General features: G+C 39.3%; 1 protein-coding gene across 3 annotated transcripts in view; it reads right to left on the bottom strand.

Annotated features, from left to right (window-relative positions):
* The window catches only part of znf385c (zinc finger protein 385C), a 159,465-nt gene that overhangs the window by 132,061 nt on the left and 13,082 nt on the right, over positions 1-14,322 (bottom strand). Inside the window, exon 1 of one of the 3 annotated variants that reach the window (XM_038704605.1) lies at positions 6,367-6,439. The exons of the other annotated variants lie outside the window; for them this stretch is intronic. The gene's annotated coding sequence lies outside the window, so the exon portion shown is untranslated. Of the gene's footprint in view, positions 1-6,366; positions 6,440-14,322 lie in introns of those variants that run through there. 3 annotated transcript variants of the gene reach the window in all.

Genomic DNA, 14,322 nt, shown 5'->3' with positions numbered 1-14,322 from the left:
TTTTATTCCAAGCTTTATCTATATACTTTCAGTGAGATTAAAGACATATTTCAGAGTGTAGAAATGGACAAGACAGCAGGAAACTAAACTAAACTACTGTAGCTCTTCACTACAGCAAAAATACTAGATAATGTGTAGGCCAAAGCAAAATAAGGGCAAATTGTGCTAAAAAGCACATCATCATTCAAAAGCTTTTAGAGTGCGTGGGTGATTCTGAAATTTAGCCTCAGTATAATCCCTGGTAGCTAAATATATTTTACTTAATGCATTTCATTCATTCAGATTTAAGCAAACAAACAACAGCCTGTGATGAGTGAGTGTATTATTTGTCACTGTAGCACTGCCTGGGATTTCACATTAAAGGCTCTGAGAAAAGTCCTAGAACCTTCTTTCAAAACCTACCATATGAATTGCCTACATGAATATTGTTATGGAAACCCTGGAGGACAGTGAGTTCAACACACCATCAAGACTGAGAAACTACTCCTTTCAGTGATAAATTATCTTGAGAAACCATGAAAGCAAATGAGTAATACTCTCCCTTCTGTCAATATTGATCACTAGTATGCCCTTGAGCAAGGCAATTAACCCATGATAGTCCCAGCTCCACTGAATGACTGTGGTTGTGCTGGGCAGCCAGGTGTGAGTGTAAGTAACTGAATGAATGAGTATATGTGAAGCAGGGCGTTGTTGAAAAAAGCCATGCATCAAACCATACCTACATAAATAAATGTAAAAGAGACCAGATACCACACACATACACAGAGCACTGCACACAGTATCTGCATATTCATGACAGCATAATCTAACAGCATGTTTCTGATCAAATTATTTTAGCTGCCACCCTTCCTGGTCAGTGCAGTTGCACCCAAACAAGTGGTCTATTTAGAGTTTGTTGTTGTGCGGAGTGGTTGAGGAGGTTTACCTGCCCGAACACACTGAGCCAGTGTTTAACCCCAGAGCACCGTCATTCGTCAGCAGCATAAACGCACCACTGTGTGTGTGCGCATGTGTTTGTGTAAATGAATGTGCAGCTCAAACACTGGGGCCACTGTCAGTGTGAGTCGTTACACATGTGCGAGTGAGAGTGTGTAAGTAGCTGTGGCTCATGGCAGTGAGGCAGACTTTGGGTGCTTTCCGTTAATGAGGATGATTTCATAACAACGAATCAAAATGAGATCAAATGAAGCTCAACGCAAGCGCTGAATGTGCCATTGAAGCAGAGCTGCCCTTTGCTACCACTGTACACTAAATAAACCTGAGTCCTCCTCCAAACTGCCATTCCCCCCTATTCGACTATGCTCTAAGTTCTCACTGCCAGATCACCTCCTGTTTGGGCACACAGGGCTTAGAGGGGAGATCGAGGTGAAAAAGAAGTCATGAGAGGATGGGAGGGGGAATTACATAGAGAGGACGAAAGTGAAACCTAAACCAGGGTCAGCAGTGTCACTTCTCCAGCTCCCCGCTGAGGAGCAGGCAGCCTCTGCTGAGTCTATCCCCGGGCTGTGCACCTCCAGTCGGGCATGCCACTCTGCTGGGTGAGGGAGGGGGCTCGCAACGGGGAAAGGGCAGCCTGCGTGCCCTGAGGCAGGCTCCGAGCAGCTGTCAGAATCCCTGACCCCCACACAGTCCACCCATACTATGTATGACACCTCCAGCCTTACACACGGCACTGACCCAGGCCAGCTGAGGGGCTCAGGGTTGGAAGTCACCCCTTCAGGGAGAGAGACACAGTATGGCTAGAAGTGCCAGCGTCCATATCTTTTTTATAGAGATTTCCCCTTTTCATTTTACCTGTCATGCAAAGCTCCACACAGCTTGTTATTTACCCTGTCACTACTCACATAACCCCTTGAGGGTGGCAAGGGAATTTATAATCTATCAAGCTTGCTTGTTAAAGTCATTACAGCATCTGAATAATTGTGACTTTTTTTAATTTATCCTGAACATCCACCAAACAACATGTTTAACAAAATAAAATACTGCATGGACAAATCAATTTTACTGTGAACCCGTGTGAAAGCCCATCCACATACAAATGTTAAATGCATGTTTAATTTAAACAACATTAACAACCATCAGCTATAACAGCTTTTAATATGATGGTGCTGCTCTGCCTGGCCATGTCCTCCAGTGCCAGTTCATTGGGAATTAACTGTGTGTTTGTACTGGCAATGGGAAAAGCAACAAGCAAGTATGTCACAGTTTTAGCGCAAAACTTTTCATAGATTGTTTTCAGGGTAGGATGAAATCAAGTGTAGCGGTCAGAGAGAGAGAAAGAGAGAGAGAGAACAAGAGGCGTCAACAAATCCAAAAATGTATAAATTCAGACTTGGCTCCAGCTGTGTGTGATGCTTGGTGTGAGCGGGCTGGTCACCTTGACTCAGCAGGTGATGATACCATAGATAACAGCAGTAAGGAGGAGGATCAGAAGAAGGTCAAAGCAAAACGGTGAGAGGCCACTTGAACTGGCTGACTGCAAAATTATGAAAAAAAATAGTGTGTTTGTGTGTATATATAGGCCTATATAAAAAGAGAGGCTTCACCATGCAATGTGGTCATAATGAGGATGTCAATGTAAATCACACAGCATTACATCTACGAAGACTCTTACACTATGCCTGCTGGAAACCGTTTACACACCTCTATGCCTTTGGGATGACGATGGCGCAATGAATAAGACACGTGCCTTATGTGTGAGACACCCAGGTTCAATTCCCAATGCACCAGTGTGTCCCTAAGCAAGACACTTAGTTGCTCCGTGCAACCTCTGACATATACAGCAATTGTAAATTGATTTGGATAAAAGCATCAGCTAAATGTAAATGTATGCCCATATGTGGGCTGGGATGTGAACACTTCTCTTTCTAAGTTCCCAAATGATGCGCTGTCACCTATTTCTTTCTTCAAACTTTCTCTTCACTCTCCACTTTTTTCACACGAATCTGCCTAAAGTCTTGTCAGTTGTCTCTAGTAACCTGACCATGCATGGAATCAAGGTTTACATTTCCCCCTTCATTGGGTGCACACCATCATCTCTTCAAAGTAACATTAGAAATCGAAGATAACCAACTCCAAAAAAAGAACTAATCCTCTCCATTCTCCAAGAGGACAGAATAATGGAGTGCATCCCCAGAGTGACCCCTTTCACATCTAATATTAATACTTTCTTTCAAATGACCCTGTGAGATGAATACGTGTCTTCAACGTTGAGCACTACAGGGAGCATAAAAACGCTTTAATGCATTTTTCCAGGGCATGTTTTGCCACTGGCTTCCTGAAGTGGAAGTTAACACAAATATCCAACTCTACAACATATAGTGACAGACAGGCTGTTTGTCTATTGCCACTCTGTGTCAGCACTGCCAACAAGAAACAATTAACTAAGCAATACTCCCAAAACACACACCACCTACATCCCCTCAAAGTGTAAAGGCTTTCAAAATTCGCAGTTTGTACCGTAACAGTACCATGTATTTTTAAATTTATATTTCCATTTATTTTGAAAAACTTAAACACTGTCTCATGGGCCACAATTCATGCTATAACAGGGATGCAGTGTTTCAAATTCAACATAACACTACATTTAACTCCTACCATGGCACTGCAAATTATTTTAAGCTTGTTTGACTTAAAAACACAACTTACAACTGTATCTGGTGTTGTTGGAGCCACTTTGTACCAGTTAGTCCAAAGTCAACTCAATTGAACTATTAAATTGACTTAACTTGAAATGTATACAACTTTTACAGTAAGTTAATTATAAAAAGATTTGTTGCTTCCACAAAGTCCTGAATGATATCTTATAGTTTGTGCATCTAGTCATCTCAAAGTAGTTAAGACATCGTAATGCCCATCACCTACTCTCCAAAATATAAAATTGTTAGTGTCAACACTTCTCACACACATTCCTAAAAGGGAACTGAAATAGTTCTTTAGACAAACAGTCAACTCAGACTTATTAATATTATACGTAATATTAACATAACACAATATTATTGAAAAATTACATTTTACAGAAATACTGAAATGATTATGTATAATAATAAAACTATTAAACCACTGCTGTCAAGATTTGAATCCAGGTAACCCAATTTCCCAGTCTGAACACCCCCCCATGGTGGCAAAAGTCATGCAAGGTTACCTTTTTTGTAAACAGTAAATCCAATTAGTGACTGCAAACCTTACAAATGGGCGACTGGTCCTATTCATGTTCTTGCTAATGAAAAGGCCTGTTAAGCTTGTTTAATGTGTTTTGCACCTAAAATTAGAGCACTTAAATAACAAAATGCATATGCTCAGTGAAAAAAGGACATACGTACAGTGTGTCAATGTCAGCGGCAAAAGGAAATATGTGTAGTGTGCGAGTATTAGCAATTTCACATTTTGCACATGTGAGGGAACATCAGAGCGAGACTCAAGCACTTCATGCACTAGGAGAATGTCAAAATGCTGTTTTCATCTCAGCTGCTACTCTGTGTAGTTACTGAGAAACCGTGATACTTCCAAACTGGGGATCTCAATGAAAAGGGAAGTTACTGCATCTTTGCCTTCTCATTTGTGTTCACCATAACAATGTAGCTGGCTTAACCTAACTACTGTGGTTTTAGGTAACAGCCAACAACTGACACCAATGGCAACATTTTCCAAGTGGAATTTGCACTTTTAAAGTTATGTCCACACAAACTATGATTACTGTGCTGTGTCCCTGAAACCAAAAGTCCTTTTCCAAACATGTGTACCATTAAACACCATCTCTTCTTGCTGTACCTCCTCTAATTTTGGTAAAAGCTCTCAAGAGCCAAACTCCCTCTAGCAAAAAAAAGAAAAGAAATCAGCAACACACACTTGACGGTGAGAAACGTATTGCACACTTTATCATAACAGCAAGACAGATTGCAGCATTTATCAAAGAGGGTCATTCAGCAAGAGAAGCCAGATTTAAAAGGTGCTGTCCATAAATAAAGTCTGTACAGAGCAGCCGCACTATGACAATTTCCCTAAATCAACCCTGTGATATTTCACTTGATTTATCAGACTTCTTACTTGTTACAACAACTACAGAGCGCTAAGGTTGCAGCAAAAAAAGGTGTTCAGTAGGAAATACTATACAATCCAGCAATGACCCTGCTCGATTTAGGAAGACTGACTGATTCAAACAACTGTACACCAACATACACTTCTCTCTCTGAAAAGCATTACAACACGTATTTTATTTTTTATGCATCAGAACAATGCTAGTGCTGATTAAATACACATGTCAAACTTCAAGAAGTCACTGAGCAGAAAGCTGTTAAATCAGCATTCATTGGTCCCAGCAGACCATATCTGATGTGAAAACACATCCTTCATGTCACAGGATCTTACATGCAAAGTCAAATTTATGCCCACTTCAAAAAAAAGCAATGAACCCTGAATGTGCAGTCAGTTATAAAATGCAGCTTTATGCCCATCAGCAGGACAGTGTTATGTAAACATTTTAAAAGGTTATCAATGCAAAGCAATACTGAATGAGTGTTAAGAGGAAACATAATGTTATCTTCTGATCAAAGGTGACAAACACTTAATATTCTGATAAGGTCACCACAGTTTCATTAATACATTCAATATTTTAAGTTTGCATCAAAAAGAAAGTAATTTCTTTTTATAGCAAAGTGAACATTTTATTTGCTATAATTACACAAAAGTATTATTATCAAAAGAGAAGAAAGTGCACGAGGAAGATAAGTTTTCAGTGGAAAATACTATAAAGTATGATCATGGGACCCATTGGGTACTCAGGATGGAGTGCATATGAAGCAAATTTTGCCAATATCGACCTGGAGCTGACTGAATATAGTAACCAAATAGTTGTTTTAGGACATCCAACCTCAGTTGTTTTTTTGCTTTGTTTTTTACAATATACAAACTTCCCAAATCCATGTCACATAGCATCCACACTTCAAGGCTTTATAATGATCTTCTACTGTCACACATATTGTGGTTTTATTTTAATATAGCCTACATTCATTTGTTAGCCTATATTAGTTCAGTAACATCTTTCTTCATTATTCATTAACAGTTTAATGACAATGTGTGGAGAAAGAGAATTAGACGTCTGGTGCTGCTGATGCGCAATTACGCATAACCTCTCAAATTCATAATCTTTATGGAGACTACACGCGCAGTTAATCCACAGATCAAGCGAAAGCAATGAGCGAAATAAAACTTTACAACAGAGCGTTTAATTGTCTCCAGTCTTTCAGGAGCCAGCAAAACGGGACACTATCGCATCAAGATCAATTAATGCCGAATCTAAACTTTTGCAGAGACGGCTTCTTTCTCACGTGTGACAATAGAACAAGATGGCAAAGAGATTTGTCTTACCGGTCGCGTTCCGTTTCCGACTTTCCCGGGGCTCGTCCGTGCCCAGCAACAGTGGAAACAGATTGGTACAGACTGGCTGCCAACGCAAAAAGCAGAGCTGTCCAGTGCAGCGGTTTTGTCAAGACAGACACAGTTATAGAAACTGAGCCGGAAGTGTCTTTTAACAATAAAAGGCGTCAATGTGTTTGCACCCATAGACTGTAGGTTTGCAGGGGTAGAAAAGCAGCTGACATTTCACAGCTGTCAATCTGAATGGACAATCTGAGATGAAAAAATCCTTTCAAAAGGGTTTGAGCTTCTTTTGTTAATTTTCAGTCTATGTTTGGCCTAAAAACAGGCTATTTTTAGCAAATGGCGACAAACCCTTTTAAAGTAGACATCATGTGATTATAAGTACTTTACAACATAGCTCAACATCTATTAATTACATACATGGGCCTATTTTAGTTCCATTTTCTAATTTACTTTGTAACCCAAGAGACACAAATCAAATAGAGTTTTATTTTGAAGTACATCGCCAGATGTCTTCACTCTTTTTATTAGTATTGCTTGACTCTGGCCAGTTCACGACCCGCTGGTATAACGCCAGCAGCGCATTAACACATGGCAGATCTAAATTGTTCTTTACACTTGAGACTGTAATTAACAATGACAAAATAGATCATTTAACCAGATCTACATTAAAAGGACATTTAAGGTGACCAAACTGATATTTCAAAGTCTCTTTTTCTCTCTTTCTATCTCCCCAAACTTGCTATGGACTTATGTTTTTTTGTATATGTCATAAACATTCACTTTAATCTAATATGGCTTCACTAATATTTGCAACAAACTGAGCCATGGGATTTGGTGAGTGTTAATTATTTACCATATAAGAATACAAATCAATCCACTGATTAATTGTGTTTCTTGATGGCCATACATGTGGCAGCACCTCACAGACTGTTAATAATTACTGACAGCATAACATTTCACTCCATACTGTAGTGGCATGGCGATCTGCCTTGAAAGCGAATACTATTGGTAAAAAAAAAAAAATTGCGATAAAAAATGCGAAAGACAGTGTATAGTATACTCAATCCGGTGTTTATGCTTGCAGATCTTCTCAGTTTCCCAGACTCCAAAATAGTTACTGCAGGAACAATAAACATCCCCCAGTGCCAGTCTTGTTCTTGTCATCCAAGAAAAACATTGTTTAGTATACCGAGTTTGCTGATGGTGTACTTTAAATACTCACCAACTTCAGGGCCTTTAATAGTTCATTTGTTCCATTAAATTCTTTTTTCCTATCGGCTTGCATACTGATTTTAATCTGACATGATTAACAAAAAGGCCAATTGCCCTGATTATAGTGTGCTGGGCCCCTTTATAGTAGTGTGACTAATGACAGAAATGCAAAGAACAGGTTGTCACCAGTAAAGTGATGGATACTCTTGGCTCTCCTATTTATGCGCACTAGAACTGTCCTTCTTCATGCAAATGTGCTGGCACTCAAACAAGCAGTGATCATAAAAATAACCCACAGTCAAGAACATGGGGGCTGCAGTGAATGTAACACAACACCGTCGTCTCTCTACGCTAAAGCCAGCGATTAACACCTCCAACTAAGATTCCTTAAAAGACTTCACTCCATTAATGTATTTAATGCATTTCTATGGTGGTGATAATGAAATGTGCCAGAGGCATGGCTCATTCTCTCATTTTACTCTTTATTTAGTTTCCCAAACTCCAGCACTAGTCCTTTTTGCCTGCATACAGAGCTCCTGGTAATGGCTAAAGGGTAGGATGTAAGCCAGATTCAGAGCCTTAAGAGGTATCTGACTGGTGACTGTCCAAACCCTGCACCCCATCAAGCCAGCATGCACCTGCCTAATAAGGTTCCAGACCACACGGTTGGTGCAATTTGCCCTTTCAGTGCTGACAGTGCTGATTATAGACTGTCTATAGTGGTAAATGAAGAGGTGGGTAAACTGTGACCTTTGTCCAGTGGTCTTCAGGCAACAACCTCTAATTTAAACCGAAGTCCTAAAAAGAGAAGCAATAAATTATGTCTGTTTAGAGAAAAGGTTTGACATTTTAGAAAATGCATTTTTCACTTTTTTGCCAAGTGTTAGATGAGAACTTCGGTACCATTCTCATGTCTGTAGGGTAAATATGAAGCTACAGCATAGCTAGCAGCCGGCAAACTTAGCTTAATACACAGAAACAGGGGGAAACAGCTAGCTTGGCTCTGTCCAAAGGCAAAGTGCTCTAAAGCTATTTTGCTAACCTGAATCTTGTTTATGTATTGTACTGTATTGTTAATGATTTTGCTGGAGTTGCGGAGGGCATGAACTTTTTTTGACTTGAGGGGGGTGTGGAAGAGAAAGAGTTTGAGAACCACTGTGCTAATCTAAGTTAACCTACTGCTGGCTGTAGCGTCATTTCACCTTAAAGAGGTGTGAGGAGTGGTAATGTGTGGTGGCAAACTATGTGAATAAGCGCATTTCTCAAAATGTCAAACTATTGCTTTAAAGTCTTAACTTAATTTTTATATTATAAAATCCTGACATTCATTTTAATCTTAGACTAAAAAAAAGGTAAATAACTCTTCTGTAAACCAAAAAAGGGTAAACTGATTTCTTATTATAAAATGTCTTTTTTCTTGACTTGCTTCTTCTTGTAGCTTCTGCATCTGCATGCATATTATTTTTCCTCCTGGTGCATAAAGCACCACTAGGTCTGTACAACTGTACAGTAAAATCCACAAATCTTGACAGGCCTTTACAGCCTCTCAAACTCCCACTCCCACTGTTCTCAACAACCTGTCCATGCGTCAACCTGGTATCCACAGCAACCAAAGTGGCAAGCTGTGTCCATCCAACATGAACTTTAAAACCCATCTTTATATGCAGCCTTTGATGGACCAGAGTGAGTGGAGTCGGAAACGAGCAAAGCAAAAGGATGGTGGGTGAAGGAACGATGGCACTCCATGCAAATGATTTACTTAAGCGCGAGGGCAGCCAAAGTGGCAAGTGGCATGTGTGATGAAGAAAAATGCAATATTGAAATGTAAGGTTAAAAAAAAAAAAAAAAAAAGAACAGGTTGACAAGATGCATGAAAACACCATTCCATTTAGATTTGACTTTTCCTTTTCACATACATTCATGTTCACCATCCATAACAAGTCTCTATCCAAGACAATATGTAGCTTTAAAAAGGCTATAAATGTGTGATTATATTAAACAAATGTGTAGATATACATTTCATTGTCTCTAAAAGAAGATTTTTTTGTTATCTTTTGGTATAAAAGGAATTTAAGTGACCTCCAGTTGCAGAGCTCATTTTATCAGTACATGCATCTTAAAGTTGAAGTCCACTCTGGGATCATTTATGTGCTTTCTTTTGACAGTGTCTGAGGGTGGATTTTTACTCTTCATAATGAAACATTATTGCTTTCACAGACTGGCAACTCTCCAGGAGCATTTTTTTACGCATGCAATCCAGTATCTTCTGAATGAAGGCATTTCTCAATAGTGATTTTTCATGGTTTTGTATAAAGTGCCACTTCAATGTGACGGTTGTATACCTGGCTGCTGCACTGTAATGACAGCAAGCTCCCAGGAAAATAAGTCATGGATTTAATGTGCACCTGTATAAAAGAAATGGGAGGCCTCTTAAAATCCCATAACCCACTGCAACATGAGTTGTGGTTTACTCTTTCTCCAGAGTAGAGGCACGCTGCTGTCCCATTCATGGACACTTGCCTTTGGCGTTGTTTTTAATTAGAAGTGTCCAGCAGATTACCATAGAGCTAATTATGTTGATTGGATGGCCATTAATTCATTAATGGCAAAAGGTTTGGTACAGATGAGAAGGCAGTATACTGACCCATATAAGGAAAAGACGCGTCAAAACAAACAAGTTTCAGTGGAGAAGACATGGCATTAAGCTCCTCAGACATTTATTGACGTCCTGGAAGAGAAATTGCTTGATAATCTGCACCTCAGACACTGTCAGTCAGACTTCAGGTGTTCATCCAGGCTCATTCAATTTTCAGATGCCTGCAGTTGGACAGATTCATATGTGACTGACAGTTGCCAAATCACTGATAAAGATGGAGAGGGGTATGGGGAGGGGAAACTGTTGCTTTGATAAGAGAGAAGTGCAGCATTTTAAAATGGATGAATCTAAATATTGTTAGTTATAATGATAGAAGACAGATACGGCCAACAGTGGCATTTTATTAAATACCAAATAATTTCCAGTCAGAGCACATTGTTATATTCACATTTTATTTATTTGATGTTCAGAGTTGAATGTTCAATTGATGTTTTATATATTAAAGGATTAATTTAAAAGTAGTTTTAAAAATTTCCCAATTAAATAGATTTTATGGGTAAAATTAAATAGATTTTATGGATAAAAAGAAAAACTTGCCTTAGTGACATCATGGACAAAATGCCACCCAATATGAATAACTATAGGGCAATGTATCAGTTATTGCTAATAAGAGGTGGTTTTAATACAAAACGCTTCACATTTTCAATGTTTCTGTCAACTTCCACTTTTTCAGAAATATGATGATGAAGAATTTGTGATAAGCACATTTCTCAAATTTCTCAATGTTTTGGTATGACTGCAGTTGAAGTCACTTGATTATATCTTTGAAGACAAATCAGAATGTGCACTCATTGGTTCAGTCATTTCAATCCCATTTGTTCTCCTGGAATGTGACAAGTCACTGGGATATTAATATTATGTTACTATATGACAAACTCGTGGTACTGCAGGAGAGTCTTTCTGCCTATAACCTGAGTAACTGCAGCCATATGCACCCCCTAACTGTCTTGTGTGATTTATAACTTAGCAATTAACCTCCGAGTGCTGCTTTTGACTTTCATAACATTTTCCCCACTTAGAGAGACACAGCACCAGCAGGGGAACAAAGCCTCCCTAGCCTCACACTACCACCACACACTATCAGATCCCTATTCCACAGGGAGGAAGCAAAAGCTATACATATTAACAAGTAGATGTTGCCTATTCCCACACCTTTTACACAGAAGAGTCTGCAGCTGAGTAGAACCACCGTTAGTTTACCAGGAAATTCACGTATACACACACACACACACACATATACATATATATATATATATATATATATATATATAAACTTTTTAGAGGTTGCACATAGCAATATTTTTTATGTAAAATGCAATGTGCAACTTCTAAAAGTTTATTGTACAAAGTCTGCAAAGAATAATAGTTTAAATACAGCTCTCATCTTCAGGGTCTTGACAATGACCATGCGAGTCCAGAAAAACACTTCACTTAGTAGAGACTGAAGCTTTTTTTTCCTTCTCTTGAACTTACATTATATATAATTACCTACCATGTCTCAACCGGATTAATTGTCAAAGTGACGTGCAGCAGTCATCTTCACAAATAGTCACTCTTTATATTTTGTATATATATAGTTTGCCAGTCTAAAGTCCTGGTTACCTTGGTCTCAACAGAATTGAGTGAATCACCAAATGGTTCATGTAAAAATATTTCCTGTCCCTGTATAGCCTTGGGAGGATCCTGAATGAGAAGAATGCAGTGAATGGTAGAATAAAATTAATAAAGGCTCGAGCAATAGTGGTTGTATTGATATTTCATTCTCACCTGCCCCAGCACATCTTGGTCTATTCAAAAGTAATGAAACAGTCATAGCTCATGAACCTCAAGCCTCACTTAATTACATGACAGAGACAGAGGGACAGATTTATAGGAAAGAAAATGCATAGATAAGTTGAATACATTTGCGTCTTTACCACGTTTCTCATTACGGTTACATTGTTATGCTAGAAATGAAAGACAGTGCATAAGAAAGATTATACATTCTAGCACTCCGCATGCCTCAGCAAATGAGTCATTTGTAGGAAATGAGGCTGTTCATAATCAAGGTCTATTAGCTGCATCTACTGATACAATCCGGGCTCCTTCCCTCCACAGGCACATGGAAATCATTCATTTTCTCCCACAGTTTCACCTGAATTCTGTCTGTAATCTGATGATTACCTGATAAGTTCTCCCAGCAACGTAGTAACATTTTCATCAGGAAACTAAGGGATTCACACAATTATATCAGGAGAGGAAAGGTGTGGGAAATAGAAAGCCTAAAGAACACACAAAGAGTCTTCCACAGGCTGGCTATAATTGCAATTCAAAACATTTTGCTCAATTGTAATATTTTTGTTCTGATGTCCTGATTGTGTTTTGCTGTCTTTCCATGCTTGCATTGGTTTGTGCTTAGATTTTCTCCCACAGTCTGAAGACATGCAGATCCACTGAAGAGGGAACTCTAAACTGCCTGTAAGTGTGAGTTTTTATTTGTAGATGTGCTGGTCCTGTGATGGGTAAGCAGCTTGCCCAGGGTGTTGCCCTGCTTTTCTGGCGATGCCAGCAGGATGGCATGAAATTTCGTTCAGACATTCATGGTCCCCCCGAGGACGAATCCTACTGATGTTTATGATCCTCTGACTTTTCCTCTAGCACAGACATCACCATACATTTCAATTAGTACTTTGGTTTATGAGCAAATACTTAACTTAAAGAGGTGGTATTATGCTTTTTTGGCTTTTTCCCTCTCCTTTATTGAGTTATATACCTTTTTTGTGCATGTAATAGGTTTGCAAATTGAAAAAGCCCAAATTTCAGCCCAAAGGGAGTTCCCTTCTCCTACAGAAAACTCTGCTCTGAACTTCTTGAAAACAGCGCGTTTGTAGTCCAGCCGTTTCTCTTGAAAGCAAATGCGCCTCCTATAACGCTAGCCAAGCAGCTACTCCGAGACCCCTCAAAACCACCGGTGGAAAAACACAGAGCTGCAGCACACACCTCTCATCTCCCTTCTAAACACTAGCTACCCTCCAGGCAGTCAATGGACATAAAGTTAGTACTGTGATGTAGAGACAGAGCTCAGTTAAAACTTTATGGATGAAAGATACTTTTGTTACAGATTAATAACTGACCACTCTGAAACTCTTGCTCCAGTGCAAATTGCCAAGCTGGTCAGCAACATGTAGCCTACAGCTGAATCGAAAACGTTTACTGGCTTCTCACTGACCCGCCCTTCTCTGCTTCTGATTGACTAGTAATCCTTAACTAGGAACTGCGCAACTCCCAACAAAGATCATTTAGAGACAAGATGTATCACTCCACAGCTAAAAGTAAGCGTTCAACACACAGGCTGAAAAGAGAAGCTGCAGCAATGTGCAGTATGAAAAAAAAATATGGTGTTTTTTGAAAATTAAACCATGTAAACCTGTTCTGGTACAACCCCTACATAAGATGAACCTGAAAATGAGCATAATACCACCTCTTTGATACTTAATTTAATACATAACTAATGGCATTCTGATCAGCTTCAGCTGTATTTTATGTTTTGTGCTAATTAGCAAAGGTTAGCATGCTAACACGCTAAAACATGGTAAACATTGTACTTGCTTAACATCAGCATGTTATCATTGTCATTGTGAGTATGTTAGCATTTGGCTCAAAGCACCACTGTGCCTCTCTACAGCATCACAGAGCTGCTAGCATGGCTGGAGTCTCTTTGGTCCTTCTTGGGTGATCTGATTACAAGTTTAAATGCACCCAGAAAGAATAGAGGATGCATTGAGTTCTAGTCACTCAGACCCATTCTTTCTTTTAGCAGTGTGTACGTGAATGTGTCCTGGGCCAAATTAAAGGATTGCCTACTAAACTGACACCCTCTGCATGAGCAGAAGTAAAGTGCAAACAACAACAAGAAGCCACAACAATATTTGGCAAAATGGATTTCTCGTGCATGTCCGTCCCCAGTCCCATGATAAATAGTGATATTGACTCCCATCCCACAGGAATCCTGTGACCCAAAGGATTCTCGAAAAAATGTCCGCCTCTTTTATACTTACATCTGTCCACTTGTGATCGGATCACCAAAGATGCAT

Source organism: Micropterus salmoides, unplaced genomic scaffold, assembly GCF_014851395.1.
Source record: "Micropterus salmoides isolate LMB-PRFRI ecotype aquatic unplaced genomic scaffold, ASM1485139v1 Ms_hic_scaffold_10, whole genome shotgun sequence".
In the NCBI taxonomy this organism is placed as follows: domain Eukaryota; kingdom Metazoa; phylum Chordata; class Actinopteri; order Centrarchiformes; family Centrarchidae; genus Micropterus; species Micropterus salmoides.
This window is presented reverse-complemented; position numbering and strand designations above follow the sequence as displayed.